This window comes from Rhea pennata, unplaced genomic scaffold, assembly GCF_028389875.1.
Source record: "Rhea pennata isolate bPtePen1 unplaced genomic scaffold, bPtePen1.pri scaffold_26, whole genome shotgun sequence".
Lineage (NCBI taxonomy): Eukaryota > Metazoa > Chordata > Aves > Rheiformes > Rheidae > Rhea > Rhea pennata.
In genome coordinates, this window is record NW_026907677.1 from 3,999,307 (window position 1) to 4,019,143 (window position 19,837).

At 55.7% G+C, this 19,837-nt stretch overlaps 2 non-coding genes across 2 annotated transcripts; both read right to left on the reverse strand.

Annotated features, from left to right (window-relative positions):
- Positions 1-5,447: 5,447 nt before the first annotated feature.
- Positions 5,448-5,519, reverse strand: TRNAA-CGC (transfer RNA alanine (anticodon CGC)). The gene has a single exon. It is a non-coding gene; the product is annotated as a tRNA-Ala (tRNA).
- Positions 5,520-14,546: 9,027 nt separating this feature from the next.
- TRNAA-UGC (transfer RNA alanine (anticodon UGC)) lies at positions 14,547-14,618 on the reverse strand. Its single transcript has one exon. It is a non-coding gene; the product is annotated as a tRNA-Ala (tRNA).
- Between the last annotated feature and the right edge of the window lie 5,219 nt (positions 14,619-19,837).

Below are 19,837 nucleotides of genomic sequence, written 5' to 3' on the forward strand. Positions count from 1 at the left end.
CCTCCTTGGCGAAGTCAGTGCAGACCAGCAGCTGGAACACACGTCATGAGAGAGGGACAGAGCCTACAGCGCTCCCTTGCAGCACGAGGCCATGCTCGGTCCCACCGACAGCCAAGAGCAGGGTGCTCCATGGCCCTCCAAAGCCTGTCCTGCGGGTAGCTGTGACCACAGGCAGCCTGCGTGGCCCCTCAACCCAAGCCCTGGGCCCCAGGGTACACCATGCAGATTGCCCGCCTGCTCTTCCGCCCTCTGAACCCTCTGCAGCCTCTTGTGCTCCTGCCTTTGAGGAGCAATTGAACAGCGAGAACTGGCACCAGGGAGGCACAAAACGCAGAGAGTTACAGGGGTTACCCCCCAGCAGCCACGGACCACAGCCAGGGGGGCTAACACCAGCGCAGGACAGGCACTGCGTATCGTCAGGTCTACCTCAGTGAAGAAGGCCATGGCCGGGATCTCCTGAAACTGGTCCTCCCTGTGGAGCAGCACTGCCAGCTGGTTGAAGATCCAGCACTGGTCAAGCGTTGGAATCTTCCTGACCTCTCTAGCAGGGGGAAGGAGGCTCTGTCAGTATGCAGCCGATCCCGCAGACCTCTTCTGCGATTGCACCGCTAAAGTCTAGCTGCTGCCCCACAGGCCAGGACGTGCAGGGCAAGGCCACAGTGGCATTCCACTGGCGCAGCCAGTGGCAGCTGCTCACCCAGTGGCCGTCTCTCCCCACCGCACACCACCTCTGCAGAGCCAGTGTGGCATCCTCAGGCTCCCTTTGGTGGCAGAGCACAAAGACACCCTTCCCACCACCAAGTCAGGGCCTGTCCACACATCCCATTTCCTGCCCATGCGGGAGGCTTGTCCCCATGGGCTCCTCCCGTGCACATGGCCCTGTGCATCTTGCCCCTTTCCTGGTTAACCCTCTCCAGTAGAGCTGCATACAGACAGAGCCATGGCACTCTGCGTGGCCTGAGCCCAGTCGCTAAGGGAGGAGACTCCAGGTCCCCGGGAGGTGACTGGTCCCACCAGGCACCCTCTCTCACCCTTGCTAACACCAGCTGCTGCCCCAGCAGGCGGTCCTGGCACGCCTGGGGACTCCCTGGCACCTCAGAGGAAGGGGACTGTGTTGTGTAGAGCTGGGCAAAGAGGACTCTCACCTGGCCAGTAAAATGACTCCCAAGTGGAGAGTGTCAGGGCTGAGAAGCATGTCCCAGCCTCCCTTCGTCCTGAGGACCAGGGCTTGGTGTTCGTAGCCAGCGCAGCAGAACAAAGCTGCCATGGTCTGCACTGCTGAGCTGTGTGCAGAGCAAAGGCTGGCTCATACCAGCAGCCTGGCCCTGGCTCCAGGTCCAAGGGAGGGACGAGGGGACGGGGATGGAGCACCTGACAGGGCTGGTGGGAGCGGATGGGTCCCATCGGTGGCATTCCCTCCGGAAGATCGCAATGTCCTGCGGCGTGAGCTCTGCTGTGAAGCCAATTTGGAAGAGCAGCGCCAGGCAGAGGTGGGAGAAAAATGTCTTCACCACCTGCGAGCAGCTGCACTGCTGGAGGAGCTCATAGAGTGCCCTGGTTGCCTACAGAAAACACGCAGAAATGGTTCTCACTGCAGAGACGTCCCTGTTGCGCTGCCAGAGCCTGTCCTGCTGGCAGTGGCCCCAGGGTGCTGTGTGCACGTACTACGAGGCGCTCATGGATCATGGGCAGATGGAGAGGGCACAGAGGGCTCTGCCACTTGCCCCAGACAGGTGAGCAGAGCCCTGGGGGTGAGGGAGGTCTCATCCAGTAACTCACGGCCAGGGGAAGGATGCGGGTTCTGTCCCTGACGCTGGTGAGCGGTTTGCGCAGTGGCCGCTCCACCAGCATCTTGAGGAGCTCCCACAGCACCTTCTTCGACGTGCTGGGCTTGGAGACCATTGCCCTCCACGTGGCCACAGTGACGCTGCAAGCCTCGGCAGTTCTGTCATCAGGGCTGCCCCGGCCACAGCTCTGTGGCCTGGCCAAGCGGCTGAGGGTGCAGACAGAGGCCACAAACTTCAGCTGCTGAGCTTCTTCCTGACAGCGGGGAGGAGAGAGACAAAACAGAGAGCATGAGACGGCGGGAGGCTCGGCCAGTGGTAGCAGAGTGCAGCCCGAGTGGCAATGTCTGTAGTTACCCTTCCTCTGCCTGTGAGAAAGGCCTGGATGCACGCCAGGGCTTCCTGCTCCTCTCTCCGCACGTCGGAGCAGCTGGTGGCAGAAGCCCCTTGCCCTGAGAAAGAAAGAGCAGGCAGAGCTGTGGGGGCTGGCAGGAGGCAGCAGAGGTGGGTGGCAGAGCTGTGCCCTCTGTGCAGCCACGCTGCCTGCTGCACGGACTCCAGCTCCCCTGCGCTTGTCGGGGCTGAGAGGTGCCCGACAGCTCGTGCGTGATTCTGGAGCACAGTGACCTGGGGAAACAGCCCAGGGGTGCCGGGATCAGGAACTCGCTGCGAGACGGGCAGGCAAGGTCCCTGCCCCGCAGCATCGCTGCCCCTCCCAGCCTGTGCCGCAGAGCGGGAGCCGGGTCCCCTCTGCTCCTCTCCTTCCTGGAAGGATGCTGTGCCAGGCCGGCCCCCGAGCACACAGCAGGCCCAGGCATGCCGGCACCGCGGTGCCCCCAGGGCCCCGGGGACACCGCCCCCCCAGCCTGCCATGGAGGGGAGAGCGTGCGGCAGAGTGGGGTGGTCTTGCAGCCCCCATCCCTGCCCGGCTCCATGGTGCCACTCACTCACCCATCTGCAGAGGCTGAGGCACGCACACGCCGGGGAGCTGTGTCTGGGAGCCGATCTCCTGGGGAGCTCCATCTTCCCTGTCCTTCTCCCAGGCCACCCTGGGGTTGCTGGGGGGTCTCTCAGCCATCCTGTGGGAAGGAGAGGAGGTGCTGAGCGTTGGGGAAGGGGGAGCCTGCGCTCAGGCCTGGCCGCATCTCTGTGTCGCCACAGTGGGCAGACAGTGGTCCTAAAGGAGGCTGCGCAGGCACACGGGGCAACAGTTTTTCAGCAAGCAGCAAATGCCCTGGAAAAGGCCTCTTGGGGGCCCTCCAGAAACACCGGCATCACCTGGCTGCAGTGGGCAAAGGACCAACATCAGAAATCAGGCACGTGGCTGTGCCTTTCCCAGACGAAGGGCTTCGCTGGGCAGATGCCAACACATTTTGCCAAGGCACCGCTTCCAGGAGTGCCTCTTACAAGCAAAGCCAGTGGGGGTGATGCCAGCAATCCCGGAGTGTCCTTGCCTTCCCCTGGCTGTGCTGGGCCATGGAGCCCAAGCCAGGCCCAACCATGGGGCCAGGCTGCTCCCAGGCAGCCCCTCCCAGAGCCAGAGCAGGTGATGCTGGTGTCTCCCCGGCGCTCCTGGTGGCGGGTCCCAGCCCTTCCTGGGACACCTTGACCCTGCAGGGCTAGTGGTGGCTGTGGACACCATTGTCCCAGCCCCGCATCACCACCTCCCCCCACCCGCTCGGCCACCCTGGACCCCAGGCAAATGGCACCCCTCATGTCTTACACAGGGTGGGAACTGGGGAGGCCTCAGGAAAACGCCTCGGTCCCGTGGGGCAGCCCGAGGGCTGCAGGGAAAGGCGTGGGCTGCGCTCAGGGTCCTCCTCCACGAGTCCTGCGCACTGCTGCCCTGTCCTGTCCCCCTGCACACTGCGGGACTGAGGCCGTGCCAGCGCCTGACTGTGACACGGGGAGATGTCACAGGAGCACAGTCACCAAGGGCTCTGCCATCCCTGGGCAGCCTCCACCTGCCCCCTGCTCCCCACAGACCCTTCTCATGCACCAGTTCACTTGTCGGGGCTCAGGTCCCCTAAACCCCTCCGTCTGCCCCACGAGCATGCACTTGGGGCTCTGCTGCTCAACAGAGCCCTTGACTGCTTTCCTGGGTGCCCCCAGGCCCCACAGAGTGGACACTGTCAACCCAAAGTGAGCACCTGGGGACAAAGTGCTCTAGGCTCACCCTAAGAGAGCACAAAGCCAGTGTGACACCAGTTCATCAGTTGACTCGGTGCTACTTCTTTACTTGGGCAAGTTTTCTTTCAACTCCCACCACCGACGCTGTCTCTGCAAAAAGGAAGGTGCATGCTTTTCTTCCTGACTTAGACGGACCATTCCAAAATGCCCAACGGGGGTTGAGCCTGGGGTTAGTTGTAACACGAAAGGTGAGCACTGCAGAGGCTCTTGCCTTTGCGTAGACCCCCATCATTCCCAAAGGCTATGTTGTCCAGGCGCTTCACCAGAAGATTTCTTTAAGGCACGTGAAAGCATGTGGTTGTGTTGTGGAGCTTTCAATGTATCCTAGGTCAGCTTTCAAACCTACTGCTTTTCGAGAATGAAGCATGGGGCTTTCACAGCCCAATGAAGGGCCGGCTCACTGCCCATGTCTGAGCTACAGCAGGACAACGACTTTTGCCAAGATATTGTGACCTTGCTCCTCATCTCATCCACAGAGTGTTCTTCTGTGGAGCAGTCTCAAATGCCTTAAGGAAGAAGGCTGACTAGAGAGGTGCTTCTGTGTGCCACTTTCCCTCTAAATACCATCTCACAGCAGCAGTAGCTAGCTGACAAGAATGGTGGGTTTTCACGTGAGACCATCAATTTTTGGCAAAGCAACAGACCTCTACCAGCCCTTTGGCAACAGTGGGACAGCTTGCACAACTTACTCTTGCACTCCTCCTTGCTCCGGCCCAGAGAAGCCCCAGCCAGCACCAGCAGTCTGGCCATGGCAAAGGCAGGAGAGTTGCCCCTCCTGGGCTCTCCGGCCCACATTTGAGATCCACCCCGCCAGCTCCTCCAGTGAGGAAGTGGCATCTGTCCCGATGGCTTAGGATCCCTCCCACATTTCCTAACCAAAACTCTGCTGTTCCTTGCACGAAACTAACTGACAGGCATCTCCATGGTTATAAAAGCCAGAGAAATACCATGCCACTGCTGCCTTTACTAACTGCAATCATTAATTATGGATATGCAACTGTAAATCCTAACTGTCCCTACCTGATCCCATGGCTGCTTCCCTGCCTGGCCAAAAGCTTGCTCTCAAGAACACAAGGGAGAAGCCCACCTGCAGAGCCTGTGGTTGCTAAAGGGCCAACAGCAAAGGGAGAAAGGGGCAAAACAGGCACGAGATGGTTGGAGGAAAGGCTGCGGAGGCACCCAGCCACCTGCTGAGAATGGAGCACTTCTCTACCTAGCTTTCCAGTATTTACCACTCCTTGCAGATCTGCATATGGGCATCAGGTCGAACTAAAACAAGCCCTTGGGAAAAGTCTCTTCCAGCTGACTTGTGTGGCAGCAGGGGAAGCCCAGAGGCTGTAACGACACATGGCTCAGAGACCCAGGCCCCGTCCCTGCATGGCATCAGTCTCCACAGAACCGCAGAGGGGCCCTGGCCAAGGCAGCCCTTAGCACCATAGCTAAGGGGTGGAGATGGAGGAGAAAAGTCCTTCCTGGAGATGCTGGGGATTGAACCCAGGACCTCCTGCATGCGAAGCAGGCGCTCTTCCACTGAGCTACATCCCCTTACACATGGCATACGTAGATGGGGGGTGTGCTCTGGGGTGGGGGGTTTCTGTGGGCCAACCGGCAGCACGTTCGGCTGTAAACAGAAAGGTTGTTGGCTGGAGCCGACCCAGGGACGGTGCCCCCGTGGTGGGGTGCCTGGGGGACTGTGCTGCTCGGCACCCTGGCTTTTGCTCACAGTCCCCAGGAAGGATCCCAGACAAAGCGGTGGGAACCTCAGGGGTCTGACGGAGGCTGGGGAAGGCCCAGGGCCCAGGGAAGGACCTGTGTCCCGAGGCAGGGCTGCTGTGAGCAGGGGGGTCACGGCTGCTGGGCTGGTGCCACTGACCTTCCCCTTCACCCCTGTGTGTGTGTGCAGAGGTAGGTCTTGCTGGGGGTGGGGGGTGGGGAGGCTCACCGAGAGGGAATGGGGAGAGGAATCAGAAGTGTTTAGGATCAGCACCAAGCAGAAGGCATACCCTTTGCTAGGGCTATAAGAGAGTAAATCAGGGTTTAGTGAATGCTAGCCATTCTGCCCTCTGTCCTCCGCAAAGAAGAGCAGAAAGGCAATCCTCAGCAGACACAAATGGAACCTGAGAGCATCTCATGGCCCCGTCTTCACCAGCCCCTTCATGTGATGCAACCTCCGTACACCTCCCTGCTCCTTCATGAGCGGCAACCTCCCTGCACCTCCCCTGCTCACAGGGAATGCTCTTTTCCACTCCCAGGAACTGACGTGGGAAACCCAGAGGGAAAAGGCAAAATTCCCCTCCCCACTTCTCCAGAGGTCCAGCCCTGGCCAGGTTTCTGTGGGACAGCGCATCTGTTGGAGGCTAGCACATGCACGCTCCTGGGGGATGTCCCTCTGGACCAAATGGGATGGGCAGGGGACCAGGAGAGCAGCACGGAGGATGCATGTGTGTGCTGCTGAAGCTGAGCTGAGCTGAGCTGTGCCATGCCCATCCCTGGTAGGAAGAACAGGAGAGGGACCAGCGTGTGCCCGTGCTGAGTGGTCATGTCTGTACCTCTACTTCCTGAATGGGGAGAAGGGAGGGAGCAGTGCCATGGGGCAGCCAAAGGGGCCAGCTGAGTCCCTGCTGCTGTGACCGTGCAGGGATGTGGGAGCACTTCAGAGCTCTGCGTGCTGTGCAGGCGGCTCTGCCAGAGACCCCTGTAGCCGGGACAGTGCTTCATCTGCCCCGAGCACAACGTGGGTGGAGAGGACAGCGCTCTCCACCCAGCCTGTGCTTGATCCTTGGCCTGAGTTGTTGGCTGGAGAGAGGCTGAGACTGGAGACGCAGCGGGACGCAGTGGGTTGGAGACACAGCTGAGCTCCAGCTGGGAGAGCAGGGTTCAGCAGCAGCAAGAGCTGCTGTGGGGCGGCAGGAGCAGGGCTTCTCCCTCTGTGCAGGGATGTGGGGCTGGAGCTGGGCTGGGCAGGGCTGGACAGCCAGATGGGGGAGTAGGTTTGGGTGAGGGAAGTGGGGAGGATGGATGGAGGCATTGGTGCCGTGAGCTGGTCGTGAGGGGACAAAGAACACAGAGGTCAAGTCTCTGTGCAATGTTCAGGAAAAGTTTTATTACGAAATAAATACACTCCCACCATAAAAAGGAAATTTGGAGAGGTCAATGAAAGCAGAAGCCCCCTTCCTGATGGTCCTTGCCTCTTACAGATGCTTCTGGAAAAAAGCTCTGGAGGAAATGCTGGTCTTTCTCCAGAGGAGTTCTCCCAAAGCACTCTTCTCTCTTCTGTTGCCTGCTTGGGTCTCCAGCCAAGGACTCCAGAAGGGGAAATCTTCACAGGGCTTCAGATGGGAGGAAAGACAAGAACGCCCTCGCCCATTACCCGGAAGTGATATTCCACCTGGAGGGCCACAGAAAAGAAACGGCAAAGAGGACTGCTGGCATCTGTGCTTTCCCAGGGCGCAAAGGGCATTTCTCATCCTCTCTCCTGCCGCTTGGCTTGAGCCTTCCCGGCAGCGCTCTTACGCCCCGAAGCTCATAGGGGCAGGTCTCAAAATCCCAGTTTGGATCTCACCAATGAGCTCAATAATCACAGAACTAAAGGGAAACTGCCCATGCCGTCTCCCTGAAAGGCCCAGCAGGTACCTTGCCACGGGAAACAGGGCCAAAGAGGGGCTTCTGAGGTGCTTCCTGAGAATGCCAGAGGGACAAATGACCTCCAGAACTAGCGGGTGACCTGCACCTTTTCAAGCAAGGCCCAGATGTGGTTGGTCACTGGCCAAGTGAACACGCAGGCAGGGATCTCTCCTACCCACTGCCCATAGGACTGCGCTTTTCCACACGTCCCCGTGGCACAAGCAGGACCTCAGGCTGTAGCACGCACCTGTCCTGGCCACCTCTGGATTTTCTTCACCAGTTTCTCCGGTGGGGGCATGGCTTCAGCACTGCCCTTTGTCCTGCCTTGCACCACCTTCCTGGAGCAGCTGCCTGCGATGGCCGGGAGCCCCCTGAAAAGACACCTTGTGGGCAGGTGCTGGGAGCACAGGGGCACTTGGGTCTCCGTCCTGCACTCACCGGCTGGGCACCTGCCTCTGCGGCACAAGGCCCTTCTGCCAGAGAAGGAGATGGGTTCCGCTGACTGTGTTCACACCCACGGGGACAGAGACCACCCCCAGCTGAAACGCCCGGGGCTGCAGGATGTGCCTGCAGGAACGCTCAGCGTGCCCAGACACGGGCTCGCTCTGGATGCAGCCCGGAGAGGAGCAGCCTTCTCTACCAAGACAGGCTCCAAGAGACACCCTTACCCCGTCCTGCCAAATGTATTACAAATGGCCCGGTGGTCCCTGCTGCCCTGTGCTTAGGCACAGGATTGTTCCTGGAGACGCAGGGTCAGAGAAGGAGAAAGTGGTCAGGGCTGTCAAGGCATTCTCGCCATCGAGGGCTCAGGAGTCCCCGGGGCATGTGATAAAGGACATTCAGAGCTGCTGTGAACCTTGTGTGCAGAGGAAACATCTCCCCCAGACACGCACTACGCTACAGGCTCACCCTCACCCACTCCTCCACGGCTCTCACCTGCCAGCAGGCGCTTTGTCCTCTGCTTTCTTCCCTTTCCCCTTCTGCTTCTTGGGAGCTGTTACTTTGGCCGGAGGATGCCTCGCTCTGAGGGGGAGGTGCTTGGTGGGAAGATTTCCTGTAAGCAGGAGAGAAGAAAACACTTCAGGACAGCATTGAGGAGGCCTTTGGAACGGGAAGGCTCTTCAGATATGCTCCAGCCTGTGATAACAGTGTGAGGCCTCAAGGTGACTCCTTCTAGGCCTTCTTTCCTGGGTGGTCTTTGGCCCTTCCGCACACTGCCTTCTCTCTGCCTTGTCATTTTTCCCCATCTACTCTCGGGGGCTTTTCTCATTCAATGACAACTCACTGGTCCCATGAAATAGCTCAGCCTCTCTGTGACCTGCAGCTCCCTGCACAATTTAGGATTCACATTGCACAAGGACAGTGCTCACGTTTGCCTCCCTTCTGCACCAACACCTCCAGTGCAAGAGCACTTTGCAGTGCACCCCAGAGCACTGAGTGCCGTGGCAATGGGGGAAAGTTTAACTGGGAGACATCAGCTGCAGCTGGGAGTGTTGGGCTGCTGGGAGGTCGTGTTCCCTCAGGAATCACTCCAGATGTCCCGTACTGGGTACGCAGCGTCACCTCCGGTGCCTGATGCTACCTGAGTCATGGCACTGTCGCCTTGCCTCCACTGCCTGGCCAAAGAGGACGGAAGCAGAAGGCACAAACCCCTGCCAGGATCCAGCGTTCCCATTACCTTTCTTGGCCCTGGTGTCCTCTTTTGCCTTCTCCTCTTCCTGCGGGGGCTTTGCAGGTGCCACAGGGGGCTTTCTAGATGGACTGTCAGCATTGTACCTGGAAAGAGGAAAAAGATGCCAGTCTAAAGGGAGGGCACCACACTTCCTTTGCACCTTGTGTCCATAATGGGGACACAGGGGCATTAGGGAGCTCCCAAGAAGCCCCTCTTTGTCCAAAGCACAATAGGCAGAACATGCCAGATGCTGGAGGAATGTATCAGCAAGCTGAGGGACTTTGTGAACACCTCCAGCACCTGGAGGGGCAGAAGCTCCCTCATCCGCTTCTTCCAGAGCATCCCTAGCCTTCCTGTGAGAAAGCTCAAATGACCAGCACGAGTTCCAATTCCCCTCTCTCCCACCACATCACTTGCAGGCCCTCCAAAACTCATCTCCATACAGCTGTAGAAAGGCAACACCATCTCCCAGACAACTAACGGGACAAAACACTGAGCAGGATGGGAGCCAGCACAAAGCTCTCCACAACCCCACTGCGCACAGGCTTCACCTTAGACTAGACATGCCCTCCCACAGAAGACATTTGACCCAAGGTAACATGTTCAGGACCCATTTGATTCATGCATGTCTCACAGAAGACATGAAAACATCCTGAGCCAGTGACCAGCAGGAACCTGCACTTTGATCCACATTGGAAAGACTTCCTCTCCAATGACTTCCTGAACAACCTTCACAAGCACTGGCAACACAGGGCTACCAAACAAGTCGTGGGAAGCTGCTGGCTTGGCCACCCGGGGCTAAGAAGCAAACATACTCACTCAGGAAGGACGACAACACAACCAGAACGGGTCTGCAAAGCAGCAGCTTCGGAGCCTGAGAGGACTGAATCCCTCATCTCTGGCATCTGCAAAGGGGAGAGACACACGAGAGATGATGCCAAGACAGTTGTCTCAGGGCGCACAAGGGCAGCACACTTTCCCACTGCTCAGAGAAGCAGCTGCCTCTGAAACGCGGAATTTCTCTGCGCCTCTCCGTGGCCCCTCAGTTGTGCAGCAGAGCAGCTGGCGGGAAATGGAGGAGAAAGGGTGAGAAGACTGCCAGGCTGTTTGCAAGGCTGAGAATTGAGAGATGCAGTCAGGAGACCAGGTCCTGCCTAGTGCAGAGGTCTGGCCTGCAGCCGGCTTGCATCTCTGCCTTAACCCATGAGAGGAGGCTCAGCTCAGCCTCCTTTCACATCTCAGCCTTCCTGCTGCACCTGAAGGACCACGCTGAAGGACGGGGCTGCACTAGAGACCTGGCCAAGGCCACTGGGCTCCAACGACTCTCTCTGCGACATGCTGCAGCCATCACTAGCAGCGTGCAAATGCTCACATTTGGACAGAAAGACGCCCTTCATGGTGGCAAGACTCCAGGGCCCTGGCAAGAGCTGCTCAGCACAACTAGACCAGCACAGCAAGAGCAGCAAGAGGGCTCTGGTCGCACAGGGGCCTTGGTCTGCCTAAGCCTCTGCTTCGTGTCCAGAGAGTGGGGCGAGCAATGATTCCTGCAAAAACAAACCTACTTGGAGACAGAGGTAGAAATGCCAAAGAACAAGAGGACCAGGGGGATTCAATATTCTGAGCAGCTGCCCCATGGGAGAGATGAAAGACACTCAGGCCCTCCAGCTGCAAAGGGAGAGCACTGAGGTCAGCAGAGGTTTCACAGAGCTGCTTCACATGCCCGCTGGCCCAGGCAAGGGGAGGAGGGATCACTCCCTTGCCCTCATTCCACCCTAGGGCAAAAATGTCCCATGGAGGCATCAGGCCGAGCTCCCAAGGGGACATGCAGAAATAGTGTCACCCAGCATCACGGGAAAGTGCTGAACTCGCTGCCTTACTGTCCCAGACACAGTCCAGGGAGACATGGGTTCAGAAGTGGTCCTGACACAAAGGAGTACTAAACCATGGCTTTCTGTCAGGAGGGAAGTCTCTGTGGAAAAAGCACACAGGACCGGCACATTTCTGGGACTTTTCCCTCGAGCACATGAAAATGAGCTCTGGGCCTGGATGAATTTTTGGGGCAGAGCCAGCACAGCTATTCCCAGGGCCGTCCTTGTTGCCAAGTCCTCTGGACGCTCAGGACCAGCTGTCCCCGGAGCTGGCATTACTCTCTGCTGGATCTCTCCATGCACCTGGACAGGTCATGGCAGGCTGACAGCATTGCATTCACTGGTGCTTTCCAGAGGACGACAGGTAGTGCTGGAGGAATGGGGAACTCACTGCGATAAGAGCTTCCAGCAGCTGCTCTGTCCCATTGAGCCTCTTCAGAAAGTCCCTGCAAAACCTCATTTTCACAGCTGCTCCTTGAATTACAAGCGTGCCAAGGCCCTTCAGCACAAGGGCCACGTTCTTCCCGCTCTGCAGGCAGCGGGAGAAAAGCCGCATGGTCTCTTCTATGCACGCCTCCACTGTCTTCCGAGGAACAGAGAGGGCCGAGGCTATGTGAGCGTACTTGAGGGGCTCGGAGAGCTTATGACCTGGGAAGCAGCAGAAGGGGAACACAGTCACTAGCAGAGAAGCAGCAGCCCCAAGACATCTGGCTTGTGGCCAGTTGTGAAAGCAAGTCTGGGAGAGAGGGAGTGTGATTGTAATGTGCATGATGTTGTCCTGGTGCTTTAAAACCCCCTGAAGCTGTTCTCCACAGCTGCTGAAGGAATTCTAGCTTCCTAACAGTCACTGCTGCCCAGCAGTTAGGCACACCCCAAGGATGTCCCCAGGGGAAGCAAGCGGTTCAGCCTCTCCTCTTACCAGGAGCATAGGCCAGGTCATAGGCGAGGCCGGGAAGCTCTGCAATACTCCGCAACAGATGGAACACGGGCCTGCGAACAGTGAGAAGAGCACGCTTCCCACCACCGACTTGTTCGGTTACTACGTCAAATGTGCCAAGGCGAATAACTCGGACTCCCTGCAAACAGGAAGGAAGAGAAGAACGATGAGACTGGCAGCTGGACAGGCCGGGCACTTGTCAGGGCGTGGGGATGGTGCTCGGTGCCCTGCTCCATCCTGCTGTACAAAGGGGACAGACAAAGCGCTGGACAAAGCTTTGGAGAAACCTTGGGGCCCTTCTTTGGAAGACCTTTCCAGACGCTTTCATCCCCCTCCTCTTCACCCTCTCAACTCTACCAGTCAAAGCAGAGAAGTCATCCCACAGACACACAAGCTCCAGGAGAAGGCTTCCTGGAGCAGGCCCCGCAAGGCACACCCACCTGGTTCCGCATCAGCTGCCGCACAATGTAGTCAGACACCCCTTCCCAGACAGCAAGCTGCTCTGGAAGAGAAGGGAAAGACCCGTCATGCTCTGGGGGCAGCTCTCAGCTGCTCCGTACCTGCCTCAGCCGGAGGATGAGCAGTGCGAGCGTCCTCCAAGAGCACCCCCTCCCCAAACAGGCCCCATTCCCTACAGGGGCTGAGGTGGGCACTGCCTCCAGGCGATACTCTGCTAGACCTGGGGAGGATCCCTGCTAGACCTGAGGAGGATCTCCGGAAGGCCTTACCCCAGGTGGGGAGTGCTGGCACCCCCTGTCCACACCGTGTCCCATGGCCAGTGTCCCAGAGCTCCATCCTGGTCCTGCGTGCTCTGGGTCACCCCTGCAGCAGCAGGTGATGAGGAAGCAGCTCCTCTCCTCTTCCTCCTCCTCCTGCACACAGCAGGATGGGGCTGAACGGGGCACTCGGGGTGTTTGCTTTGGAGTCCTCCTTTGCTTCAAAAAGGTTTCCGTGGCAGCCCTGCACTTTGCCACAGCAGCACCTGGCACTCAGGAGCACCCACAGCCCTCCCAGCTGTCACTGCCCACAGCCAGGAGCACAGCTTGGGTGGCTCCTCCCTGTTCCCTCTGCACCAGGACCTCCTCTAGTACAGTGCCAATCTGCCCCACTTGCTACCCACTCTCTGGGTCCTCCTAAAACATCTATTGGTTGTGCAAGGTGAAAGCAAGGAAGAGAAAGGGCCAGGAGGGGTGGACTGAGACAAGAAGGGGCCACACAGACCTGGACCAAACCCTGCTGGTACTGCACTAGCCAGGGACCCAAAGAGGGTCGCAGGCATCTGTGACTGCCCCACTCCATCATTACATCTGACTACCAGAACTTATGGTTCTGGCAGGTTGTCCAGGGCCAAACTTAGGGGGTGGGGGCACTGAGGCAATCAGAAAATTGCAGATTCAGAGAAAGTTGGGGAGACTCCACAACCTCTCTGGGCAGCTTCTTCCAGTGCTCGTTACTCAAAAAAGAAGTTTTCCCTCACACACAGGTGGAACTTCCTGTGTTTCAGCTGGTGCGCACCGCCTCTTGTCCTGCTGCTTGGCACCACTGAAAAGAGTGTGACCCTCATCCTCTTGACACCCTCCCTTCAGGTACTTGTACACGTTGATAAGATCCCCTCTCAATCGTCCCTTCTACAGGCTGCCACTGCCCTTCTTGGCCACAAGAGCACATTGCTGGCTCATGGTCAACTTAGTGTCCACCAGCACTCCCAGGTCCTTCTCCGCAGAGCTGTCCTCCAGCAGCTCAGCCCCCAGCCTGCACTGGTGCATGGAGTTATACCTCCCCACGTGCAGGACCGTGCACTTGCCCTTGTTGAACTTCATGAGGTTCCACTCCCCCCACCTCTCCAGCCTCTCCAGGTCTCTCAAATGGCAGCACAGTCTTCTGATGTATCAGCTGCTCTTCCCAGTTTATTACTGTTGGCACACTTGCTGAGGAGGCACTTTGTACCTTCGTCCACGTCACTGGCGACTAAGTTGAAGAAGACTGGCCCCAGTACGGAGCCCTGGGGGACATCACTGGTCTCCAACTAGACTCTGCACTGCTGATGACAACCCCCTGAGCTCTGCCTTTCAGCCACTTCTCAAGCCACCTCACTGGCCGCTCATCTAGCCCACACTTCTTGCCTATGAGGATGCTATGGGAGACAGTGTTTAAAAGCTTACTAAAGTCAAGGGAGACAACCTCCACTGCTCTCCCGCTATCTCCCCAACCACTCATTCCATCATGGAAGGCTAGGGGTGGATGAACAGTGAGTCCAGAGCTTATGGGTGAGGATGACTAGGCAGGCTAACATGGCAGACACTGCTGTAGGTGTTTACAACAAGCCACCAGCTCAGGAAGAGGAAGTTGATGAGGCTTTTCATGGACAGCAGGAAGCCGCCTCCGGATCACAGACCCAGGCTCACCCAGGGGACTTCCACCACCCTTATATCTGCTGGGAAGACAACACAGCAAGGCACAAAAGCCCTCGCTGGAGATGCTGGGGACTGAACCCAGGACCTCCTGCATGCAAAGCAGGCGCTCTTCCACTGAGCTACATCCCCTTACACATGGCATATGTCGTTGGGGGCTGATCTTTAGGGTGCCCTCTCCTCCCATGCCATGTCCCTGACAAGCACAGCACCCTTGTGCCCTGCTGCCCTCAGACCCTCCCCAGAAAACTCCATTCAGACCCTCCTGCCTGGCCGTGGGGGAAGCTGGCCTTGCCTCTGCCCTGGGACTGCTCCTGCACAGGACCACCCCACGGAGCGCTGCCCCTTCAGCATCTCTGCAGCTAATTGGGTCAGGGGGAGAGTGTCGCTGCAGGCGCTGCTGCCAGGCTCTGGCCCTGCCAGGGGAGGCTCGATGGAGAGGGGCAAGCCCCTTCCCTGAGTCACCTCTGCCAGCGCAGGCAGCACTCCTGTGTGCGTCACCTGTGTCCACGAGGGCAGCAGCAGGAGGGAGTGGTGTGAGGGAAATGCCCTCCCCAGGGGGATGTGCCCACAGCTCCGATTGCCCCCAGGGTGTGGGGTGGAGGGAGCAGGGGAGCAGGCAGAGCTGGTGCTGGGCAGGGAGCTGCCCAGAGCCCCTCAGCCAGGCTCCAGGCCTCCCCCTGCACCACGCTGCCCACCAGCACCCAGCCATGGGCAGAGGGCAGCATCCCCCTGCCTGGGGCTGGGTACGGGGTTGTGCTCAGGGACGTTCCCATTCTTGCAGCACTGAGACTGTGCTGACAGTGGAGCCCCCGGCACAGCCCCAGGTGGGGAGGTCTCTGTGGCGCAACACGCAGAGCGTTCGGATGTTAACTGAAAGGTTGTTGGTGGAACCCACCCAGGGACAGTGGAACAGGGAATGGAGCCTGGGGTTGCTGATTTGATTCCAAATGGAATTACAGTATAATGGCCTTTCCCTTGAAATACCCCTTCACCGCCTGTCAGGAAAGCAAAACTGGACCCCCACGGAAACACTGGCATTCTGTTGGAATGATGCTGTGGAAACCCTCCAAGAGCCAACAAGACTCAAGGACAAGAGAGAGGATCTTGGGAAACAGTATTGCAAAGGACAACCAGCTCCAGGCAAATAACCATGAGGAAACCACAACACTTTGAAGAACGTCAGGAACAGAGAGGACAAGAAGAGCAGAATAACCCAGAGGAACCGAAAAGTTCATTAGGGCTTATTAACCTATTAAAGTGTGCTCCCCAAAATGAATAATGAGATGGTAATGACATGATAATGATGTTACCACCTTCTTCTCTGCTTCCTATGCTAATTAGCATGGATGTTCAAGCACAAGCACAGAGCAAGTACGTAATGTGATAAAACTGTAACCAGCAGAAAAATCTGTATAAAGTACTTCCTGAAAAGTGTTTATAGATAAAGAATGAGAAAGGGAGAAGGTGTGCTAGCTTTGTGGATCTACCACCTAGCACCCATCCCTGTGCAGAAATGAAATAAACAAGTATCTCGATCCTGTGTGTCTGTTGGTTGCTTGCACATCCGGTAAAAGAACCCAGTTTGGGGACCCAAACACTGATACAGCCCCAAACAAGCCACCATGCCTCTGGGTCCATGCTCCTTTTCCCACGGAACAGTCTGGCTCACTTGCATCACCCATCTCATCAAAATCTGCTGCATTTTCCCATGCAGTAGGTGTGCTCTGACACTTTGTCTCTATGTATGATCTGGTCGACACAGTTTTCAGTTTACAGCCTGTTTGCATGTGTTCACATATGTCTGTCTGCATGGATACATTGGTTGGTTACATGGCAGCCTATTCCACCTGGCTCTGTATTCTCTTCCAAACTTCCTTTTCACCAGCACCCGGCAAGCCCAGAGGACAGCACCAGCTATCACTTAGGCTCCACATGGCCAGGTATGCTGGGAGGCTGCTGGAGACTCCCTGGGAGCTCCATTTACAACAGCCTTACAGATAGTCCAGCACATGCAGCAGGTTTTTGGCTTGCACATTCAGAGGGATGCAGACATGTATTTTTGAGTTTCATTTCATTTGCCCTCTCCAGGTTCTTTTTCACTTCTGTGCCCTTCAAGCACCCGACTGCTGAGCTTTCTAAAGAAACTGGATACTAGTATTGCAAGGACACAAACCTGAATCTCTGAAGAGCTGCTTCTGTAGAACTGAAAACATTTATGGCTGCTGAGTCAAGACACTCACCTGGAGGTAGCCGTCCCCCACCTCCTGCACACACCGACTTAGTAGACAGATGTATGGCTTTGCCTAGGAGGATAAATCCAGTGATTTATTTATAGCCCGAGTCTGGTGCATGCCAGGTAGAAGGCATACAAGTTACGTTCACTAAGAGCATACCTTCTTACAGGGTGCCATTGCAATATATCCTTGTTACAGTGTTCATCATAGAAACTGATGTAGCATTTCAATGCCTCCTCTCAAAGGACAGCTCTTTCTTCATACGGGCCAAAGCTTGTCCAGATGGCAGCTAAATTCCATCTTGTGTCTCAGTAACTCTGAGAAGACAACTCCACCAATTTCCATCGGCAGGCTTCAGGAGGAGTACAGCCTCCACATTCAGCTGCCATTAAAGGAAGGGGGTTAAACCTGGAAACAGTTTACTCTCCAGCTGATGGGGTTTCCTGGAAGATGGAAATCCAGAACTCAGCTAGATGTGTTTATCCCCAAATGCCATGACTTAGAGAATATTGGAAAATTTATCCTGAAGTAACTACTGAAATTCCAGCTTGTCAACCATTTCAGGCATCAAGGCAGGTCCCTCTTCTGATAGAAGGCTCCCGTAGTCGAGGGCTAAGCCCCCAGGTCAGGGGTCAGTGCTGGCCCTGGGAACAGCCCTCCATTTCCTCCGGATGAGAGATGTCATCTCACTCACTGATGGAATAGTCCAGTAGCCAGGTTGTTAGCTTTCCATGTCCCCTTTCCCAAGAAGATGAGACAAAAATGGATTTAGGATAGAATTGTTACTATAGGCCTCATCAAAGAGTTCGACCAAGCCCTTCAGTTCAAGTAAGGGCACCTCAAACATGGAGGTCTTGGAGCCCCAGCACGAAGGCATTCTTGTCGTTCCTCCAGAATTCATCACGAAACGTTGACTAATGCTGACCCACTACCAAAAGGGGAAAGGGGGCAAATAGGAGGGCAAAAATCTAAGGGCAACAGACTTGGGGCCAAAACATCCATGAGGGCCAAAAAACCCAGAGGGGAAACGTAAATAATGACAGAAGAATGAGAAAAAAACATGCAGAGCCGGAAAAGAAATGGGACAAAAGGGGAAAATGGTAAAACAGGAAAAATGAGAAAACCAGAGAGTCAAAAGAAACAGGCAAACATAGGACAAATGGGAGCAATGTGGACAAACAGTAAAAAAGGGAAGAAACAGAGAAACCGAGAAAAACAGGGAAATGAAGAGAAAATGGCGGGAGGATGGTGTAAATCAGGAAAACATCAAGGGAAAAAGAAAATTTAAAAAGACACCCACCCAAAACCCTAAATATGAAAAAAATAACCCCAGCACTCTCCCAAAATGCTCCGAAAAAAAACCCTGAGAAGAACACTGAGAAAAAAAAAAGAGAGAGAAAAGAACAGAACAGAAGACTCGAAGAACAGAGAACAAAGGTAGAAAATGAGCAGGGAGAAACACCAGAGGGGGGAAGAGAAGAAGAGTAAAGTAGAAAATAGAAATAAATAAAAGAGGGGAAATCCACAGAAAAGAGGAATTTCCCCCCCCCCCCAAGAAAAAGGGGAGGGGGGAAATGGGACAAATGGGGATAAAAGCAAGGAAATAAGGGGGGGGGAGAACATAGAGAAAACATCAATAAAATATCAAATAAAGAAGAAAAAATGTTAGAAAAGCAAAAAAAAAAAAAAAGAAAAAACGACATGACATGAGAATCTCTCTTGAATCTCTTTGAATCTCTCTTTGCTTTTTTATCTTAGAGTTCACACAATAACACAATGGCAGAGCTTCAAAGGGACCTCTGAGATCAGCTAGTCCAAGCACGGTCACTTAGCACATGTTGCCCAGGAACCCGTCCAGATGGCTCTGAGTATCCCCAAGGAAGGAGACTCCACAACCTCTCGGGGAAACCTGTTCCACTCCTCAGTCACCCTCACAGCAAAGAGGGTTTCCCTTTCGTTCAGGTGGAACTTCCTGTATTTTATTTTGTGCCTGTTGCCTCTTGGCCTATCGCTGGGCACCACCGAAAAGAGCCTGGCCCCACCCTCTCTACAACCTCCCTTCAGATCCTACACACATTGAGAAGATCCCCCACCAGCCTCCTCTTCTCCACGCTGAATAGTGCCAGCCTGCTCAGCCTTACCCTACATGAGACATGCTCCAGACCCTTCAGCATCTTAGAAGGCTTTGGCTGCACTTGCTCCAGTAGCTCTCTGTCTCTCTTGGACCGGGCAGCCCACAACTGCACACACTACTCCAGATGTGGCCTCGAACAACAGGGCAGCAGGATCTGCACAGAGCACCCAGGAGGGGAGAACAGCAATATCATTCTGGCATGCAGGAGTAACCACAAGAATTTCTGCTCTAAACCCGAGTTCGGGAAATGTGGAAGTTGCCGCAAATTCTTATCAGCATACACAACTGGGTGCCTCAGCTAATTACACATTAATGAGCCACAATTAAAACCATGAAGAAAGGAGTATTTTCCCAGCAGGTATGGAAGGATTCCTACTGGCTCCTACTGGCACTTGTGGGGCACCATAGGAAGTTCTGTGGGTAATTCTGTAGTCCGATTTAAAAAAAAAAGGGAAGTGAGATTCCAACAAAAAGCAACAAAGGCAGGCTATGAAGATGCTCCAGAAAGGAAGTACCAATCATTCCAAAGGGCACTAGGGGAATTTAATTGGACATAGCCAAACTAAGACAGAGGAAACAGGACTGTTACTATCAAAGTGGCTCTAGGGACACAGAACCAGTTACCCTCACAAGCAAGGCTGCCACAAGGACAAATACCCATCAAGTTGCCATCAGGAAATGCCCTTTGGACTTGAGAAGGCCTCAGATCCTTGAAAAGGAAATTCTTGAATTCAGTCAAGGAAATATTTCACAAGGGAACTTAAGTGCATTTATAAAATCAATGCTGGCATACATTTGCCTGGAACAGGTGACTAAACTACAGGACCCAGGAGATTCTTTCGGAGGGCATGAGGTGTCAAGGAAAAACAGGCCAATAGGAACTCAAACCTGAGGCACAAGGACAGGCACGGGAAGCGAAGCAGTGCCCTCTTAGCCTGCAGGCTCACCTCACTGCCCAAGCACACATCCTTCTTTTGTGC